The sequence below is a fragment of the Aegilops tauschii genome, chromosome 7, assembly GCF_002575655.3.
Source record: "Aegilops tauschii subsp. strangulata cultivar AL8/78 chromosome 7, Aet v6.0, whole genome shotgun sequence".
Classification (NCBI taxonomy): domain Eukaryota; kingdom Viridiplantae; phylum Streptophyta; class Magnoliopsida; order Poales; family Poaceae; genus Aegilops; species Aegilops tauschii.
Genome location: NC_053041.3, coordinates 256,417,509 through 256,425,279, shown reverse-complemented (window position 1 = coordinate 256,425,279; position 7,771 = coordinate 256,417,509).

Sequence of the window (7,771 nt, the reverse complement as noted above, 5' to 3'; positions counted from 1 at the left end):
GCCAGACAAATTCGCCAAGGTGTTCGACCGTCATCGGCCACGAGAACTATTGTTGCGGTACACCGGGCGCCGGCTTCACTTGTGGGATGTGGATCTAGTGTTCAACGCCGACCTCCTCATGTAACTTGCACCGATGGTACGTAGTTGCTATTTAGTGTACCCGGGGATGAGCGTTTTAGGGGGTCGCTATGTTACTCATCTTTGGATTTAAATGTGCAGTTATTTCGTCGCTGCAAGGGTCTAGTGTTCGACGAGCTCCGCCCCTGCGTTCGTTGGTGAGCACAAATGACATCTCCCGATGAAACTTGCTAGCTATAGGTGTCAATCATCAGGATGCGTAACCACTATGCGTCTCCCGTTTGAAAGGGTTACATCTATAAATATGCATGCATTTGCATATTTATAATCATGATTCTTTCCAATTGTCCAACGTTATCCATGGACAACCTGAGTATGTGTAGATTGGGTTCGTTTTCTCATATGATCAGCTCCGGATCTGATGCAGAATTTCGTCAGTGCCTCCCTGTTGTTCTCCGGGTACACATTCTCTCTGCTTATTGCCGAGATGTGTATCAAGAGAACAGCGGGGAGGTGCTACCGAAATTTTGCGTCGGATCCGGAGCAGAGCATGGGAAAATGAACCCGATCTACACATACTCGGGTGGGATTAGGACCTATCTTTACCTATTAGCGTGTAGGTTGCATGGACGTAGTAAAACTGACAAACTCCATTAACTGATGGATATGGTTTGCTTAATTATGTATATATTTCTTGTGTGTCCAGTAGGAAGTCAATATGAGTGATCGTGCATGGATGTACACCGGTTACACTAGTCAGAAAGTTTGGACCGAGGAATGATTAACAAAAACCAAGGGGTTTGTTAGAGCCGCATTTGCAAATGGCCAGGAATTTAGCTGGTGCCCCTGTGCCCGTTGCGACAACTATAACAAGAGGGACGAGATTGAAATGAGTCAAGACCTGCAGAAGTTTGGTTTACGCCTGGTTACACGGTCTGGACATTACATGGTGAGTCTGCCCAACGTGCCAGAGCCGAGGTTCGTTGTCGCACCGACGAGCATGGTACCGGGACCGCAGACATGATGCAAGACTTTGACGATGCTCGGGACTCGGACGAGGAGATGGAGGAATCGACAAAGGCCTTCACTGAAATGTTGGAGTCCTCAAAACGTCCTCTCCACGAGCACACTGAGCTTTGTCGGCTGGATGTCATCTCACAAATAATGGCTTTGAAGGCTCAATTCAACTTGGGCAGAGAATGCTACGACGCGATGATGACAGTATTCGGATGATTTCTACCCAAAGGCCATGTGATACCTCCAAATCTATACCAGTCAGACAAAATCCTCCGTGCTCTTAAGATGCCCTATGAGAAGATACATGCCTGTGAGAAAGGATGTGTCTTATTTAGGCTTCAGTATGAGGACTTGAACTATTGTCCCATTTGCAATTCTTCCAGGTCTGTTGTGGTAGACAACGGTATGGGTGAGAAGACGCAGACCAAAATACCCGTTAATGTTCTTCAATATATGCCAATCGTACCAAGACTTCAACGTCTTTTCATGGTCGAAGAGACGGCCAGACAGATGACATGGCATAGAATGGGTAAAAGAACCGAACTAGATGCATATGGGAATGTGATGATGGTGCACACATTGGATGGTGAAGCGTGGAAGCGCTTCGATGCATTACATAAGGAAAAAAAGGCAGATCCAAGGCATCCTCGAGTCGCCGTCAGCACAGATGGGTTCAGTGTGTTTGGTCAGATGGCAGCCCCATATAGTTATTGGCCCATGTTTGTCATTCCACTCAATCTCCCCCCGAGCAGATTATGCAACGAAAGAATATTTTCCTGACGTTGGTAATTCCAGGGCCCAACTATCTGGGGAAGAATATGAATGTGTACATGCAGCCGCTTAAGGACGAATTGCAAGAAGCTTGGGATAATGGGTTCAAGACATACGACGCCTTTAGCAAACAGAACTTCATAATGCATGCCTGGTACATGTACTCGATGCATGACTTGCCGGCGTATGCGCTATTCGTTGGCTGGTGTGTGCATGGAAGGTTCCTGTGCCCCACATGCAAGGGAGCTTTGAGTTTCGTTGGCTGACGGGAGGGCGCAAGTATAGTTGCTTCGACTTGCATAGACTGTTTCTACATCCTGGCCATAAGTTCAGGAAAGACAAGAAGAACATCATCAAAGGTAGAGTTGTCAAACACTCTGCACCACCTGCGTTGACAGGCCAACATACGCTAGATCAGTTAAACGCTCTTGAGCCAGATCCAGAGCGTCCAGGGTATTTCAAGGGGTATAATAAGGAACACACCTGGACTCACAAGACATGCTTCTGGGATCTGCCTTACTTCAAAGACCTCCTTTGCCCACACAACATCGACGTGATGCACATTGAAAAGAATATCGCCGAAGCCATTTTTGGTACATTGTTCGGCATATAGGGGAAATCAAAGGATAATACTAAGGCTAGAGTCGATCAAGAGGAGCTATGTGATAGACCGTTACAAAACATGAAAGAACCGAAAGGAAAGGGGATCAACTGGACAAAGCGAAAGGCATGGTTCAATCTTGGAAGGCCAGCTATGAAGGAAATTATTTTGTGGGTGAAAATGCAGTTGATGTTCCGCGATGGGTATGCAGCAAATCTAAAGAGGGGAGCGAGTCTTCAAAAATTGAAAATATTTGGTCTAAAAAGTCATGATTGGCACATATGGATTGAGCGGATAATGTCGGTGATGTTGCGTGGCTTCATCCCTGAGGATGAATGGCTAGTACTGGCAGAGCTAAGCTATTTCTTCCGTGTTCTTTGTGCGAAAGAACTATCGCCTAGCCTCCTAGAAGAAATGGAAGGCCTTTGCTGGCATGCGTTCATCCGAACAGTTTGTCGTCCGCTAGCGGACGGCAAAGAGGTTTGCCGTCCGTGAACCATGCCTTTCCCATTATATAGTTGAATGTGGTTTTCTCAGGATTATCAAAGTAGTGCATAATATCTTTCACATAACGAGCATCGACGGTTTTAGGAGGTTCCCCATCTCCACGAGTAGCAGGTACAACTAATTTTTTTGGTGTTTCATGTTCCATATCCATAACTAAAGATAGAGAAGAACTTAGAACATGAAATAAAAACTACTTGGTGATCAAGCAAACAAGCACACACGAGAATATTCACCCCACGCTATAACTCCCCGGCAATGGCGCCAGAAAAAGGTCTTGATAACCCACAAGTATAGGGGATCGTTCGTAGCATTCTTCAATAAATAAGAGTGTCAAACCCAATGAGGAGCTAAAGGCAGAACAAATATTCCCTCAAGTTCTATCGACCACCGATACAACTCTACGCACACTTGACGTTCACTTTACCGAAAACAAGTATGAAACTATTTTGTAGGTGTGATGCTAGAACTACTTTGCAAGAATAAAACTAGAAGTACTTTGTAAGATAATAAAAGTTAGGTGTTTAGTAAAAGGGTTTGTGTCAAAAAGAAAGTTATTTGTCCCGCGGCAATCAATAACAAGTACCAGTAATCATTCTTGCAATTTTATATGAGGGAGAGGCATGAGCTAACATACTTTCTCTACTTGGATCATATGCACTTATGATTGGAACTCTAGCAAGCATCCGAACTAGTAAATATCATTAAGGTCATGAAACCCAACCATAGCATTAAGTATCAAGTCCTCTTTACTCCCATACGTCATACCCCACTTACTCGAATTTAAGCTTCTGTCACTCTCGCAACCCACCATAAGCGAACCATGAACATATTCCAACACCCTACAGCGGGGGCCCCTCATGTTTGCACGAGAACGGAGGGCACCATAGGACAGCACCATAAATAAAATATAGAATCATACCAACCAAGATCACGATTAACCCACAAGACAAAACGGATCTACTCAAACATCATCTGATAACCATAGATCATTGGGAAATAATATATGGAGTTGAGCACCATGTTTAAGTAGAGATTACAGCGGGGAGAAGGGGTGTTACACCGCTGCATAGAGGGGGGAGAGTTGGTGATGACGGTAGCAGGATTGTTGATGTAGACCGCCGTCCCGATCGTTGCCCCGGCGACACTCCGGCGCCACCGGAAGCGAGGGGGAGAGAGCCCCCCTCCTTCATTTTCTTCTTACATGGCCTCCCCTAGATGGGAGGAGAGTTCCCCCTCTGGTCCTTGCTCTCCATGGGGGCGGAGGAGCGGGAGACCCTCCGAGATTGGTTCTCCCTCTCTGTTCTCTTCTCGTTCCCATGTTCTGGATGAAAACCGTTTCTTATATTCCGGGAGATCCGTAACTCCAACTACGCTGAGATTTTAACACCATTTATTCTCCAGATATAAGCTTCTTTGCGCCCGAAGTAGAGCTCCAACTGAAGTTCGAGGAGGGCACAACCCTCCACCACGCGCCAGGGGCCTCTGGCATGCCCTGGTGTCTTGTGGGCTGTGTGGGCCTCCGTTTGCAGTGATTCCAACTCCCAAAAAATCACATATATTGGAAAATAATTCTCCACAAAATTTTATTGCATTTGGACTTCGTTTGATATGGATTTTTTGCGATACAAAAAACATGAGAAAAAACAGGAACTGGGACTGGGCACTGGATCAATAGGTTAGTCCAATAAATCATATAAAAAGTTGCCAAAAGTATGTGAAAGTGATATAATATTTGCATGAAACAATCAAAAATTATAGATACGATGAAGACGTATCACAAATCTGTGCCCAGTATTGTTCTGAGATCCTATGATCCTTTGAGCACGGAGATTCATCTGGAATTAGTTTTCATACAAGAGAGAAGGTAAGGCACATGCAGAAATTTAGGAGTTCAAATTTGGAATTAATACCATAGACAGTACCTGAAGTTGGGCTCTCTGCAGTTCTAATAGGGGTATGGCCAGTGGAGTAGGGGTAAAGTGTTGTACAGTTGGGCCTGTGTTTTTTGTGGCTGCTGATCTATCTGATTTAATAGGTATCACTACCTTTTCCAAATACCTAGTTTGTACTTGATAACCCACAAGCATAGGGGATCAATTGTAGCCTCTTTCGATAAGTAAGAGTGTCGAACCCATAGAGGAGCTGAAGGTAGAACAAATATTCCCTCAAGTTCTATCAACCACCGATACAAATCTACGCACACTTAGCGTTCGCTTTACCTAGAACAAGTATGAAACTAGAAGTACTTTGTAGGTGTTGTTGGATAGGTTTGCAAGAAGATAAAGAGCACGCAAATAAAAAGTAGGGGCTGTTTAGATAAATACACAATAAAGTAAATATAGAGAGTGTGGAAAAGTGGTGGTAAGAGTTGCGGAATTGTCCCTAAGCAATTGACTACTTTACTAGACCGATAGCATGTTTTATGTGGGAGAGGCCACTGCTAGCATGTCATCCCTGACTTGGAATTCTATGCACTTATGATTGGAACTATCAGCAAGCATCTGCAACTACTAACGTTCATTAAGGTAAAACCCAACCATAGCATTAGGATATATTGGTCCCCCTTCAATCCCGTATGCATCAATTTCTATGCTAGGTTGAAGCTTCTGTCACTCCTGCCCTCCAATACATAGTCCTATCAACATACAACCAACCCTATGGTGTGATCCACGCGCGCGCTCATATGATGGGCACCAAAGGACAGCAACATAAACACAAGCAAATTAAATCAATCATAGCAATTCATCAACCACCGATAGGACAACGAAAATCTACTCAGACATCATAGGATGGCAACACATCATTGGATAATAATATGAAGCATAAAGCACCATGTTCAAGTCGAGGGTACAGCGTGTTGCGGGAGAGTGGGCCTCTGTAGATAGAGGGGGGAAGGTGATGGAGATGTTGGTGAAGATGACGGAGGTGTTGGTGTAGATCGCGGTGATGATGATGGCCCCCGGCGGCGTTCCGGCGCCACCGGAAGCGAGGGGAGAGAGCCCCCCTCCTTCTTCTTCTTCCTTGACCTTCTCCCCAGATGGGAGAAGGGCTCTCCCTCTGGTCCATGGTCTCCATGGCGTGGGAGGGGCGAGAGCCCCTCCGAGATTGCATCTGTCTCTCTGTCTCTCTCTATTTCTGCGTTCTCCTCTGCCGCCCTTTCACCGTTTCGTATATATATGGAGATCCGTAACTCTGATTGGGCTGAAACCTTCGCCGTGATTTTTTTACCAAAAATTATATTTCTTGCGGCCGAAGAAGGTCATCAACCGCATTACGGGGGACCCACGAGGGTCAGGGGCGCGCCCCCTACCTCGTGCCTCCCTCGGGCACCGTCTCGCGTGGATTTTTCTTCCGGAATTCTCCAAATATTCCAAAAATATTCTCCATCCGTTTTTATCCCGTTTGGATTCTGTTTGATATGGATATTCTGCGAAACCAAAAACATGCAACAAACAGGAACTGGCACTGGGCACCGGGTCAATATGTTAGTCCCAAAAATAGTATAAAAAGTTGCCAAAAAGTATATGACAGTTGCATAATATTGACATGGAACAATAAAAAATTATAGATACGACGGAGACGTATCAGCATGGCCAAGCTTAATTCCTGCTCGTCCTCGAGTAGGTAAATGATAAAAAAGATAATTTTTGATGTGGAATGCTACTTAGCATAATCTTGATCATGTATCTAATCATGGCATGAATATTAAGACACAAGTGATTCAAAGCAATAGTCTATCATTTGACATAAAAACAATAATACTTCAAGCATACAAACCAAGCAATTATGTCTTATCGAAATAACATAGCCAAAGAAAGCTCATCCCTACAAAATCATATAGTCTGGCTATGCTCCATCTTCACCACACAAAGCATTCAAATCATGCACAACCCCGATGACAAGCCGAGCAATTGTTTCATACTTTTTAACGCGCTTCAGCCTTTTCAACCCTCATGCAATACATGAGCGCAAACCATGGATATAACACTATAGGTGGAATAGCATATGATGATGGAGGTTGTATGGAGAAGACAAAAAGGAAGAAAGTCTCACATCGACGCGGCGAATCAATGGGTTATGGAGATGCCCATCAATTGATGTCAATGCGAGGAGTAGGGATTGCCATGCAACAGATGCACTAGAGCTATAAGTGTATGAAAGCTCAAACTGAAACTAAGTGGGTGTGCATCCAACTTACTTGCTGATCATGAAGACCTCGGGCATTTGAGGAAGCCCATCATCGAAATATACAAGCCAAGTTCTATAATGAAAATTCCCACTAGTATATGAAAGTGATAACTCAAGCGACTCTCTATCATGAAGAACATGGTGCTACTTTGAAGCACAAGTGTGGTAAAAGGATAGTAACATTGCCCCTTCTCTTTTTCTCTCATTTTTTTTGTTTTCTCATTTTTTTTCTTTTTTTGGTGGGCTTCTTTGGCCTCTTTTTTTTATTTGGGCTTCTTTGGCCTGTTTTATTTTGATAACCTCACATGGGACAATGTTCTAATAATAATGATCATCACACTTTTATTTACTTACAACTCAATATTACAACGATGTCTAGAACAAAGTATGACCTTATATGAATGCCTCCGGCGGTGTACCGGGATGTGCAATGATCTAGCATAGCAAAGATATCAAAAAACGGACAAGCCAAGAAAATATCATGCTAGCTGTCTTACGATCATGCAAAGCAATATGACAATAAATGCTCAAGTCATGTATATGATGATGATGGAAGTTGCATGGCAATATATCTCGGAATGGCTCTGGAAATGCCATGATAGGTAGGTA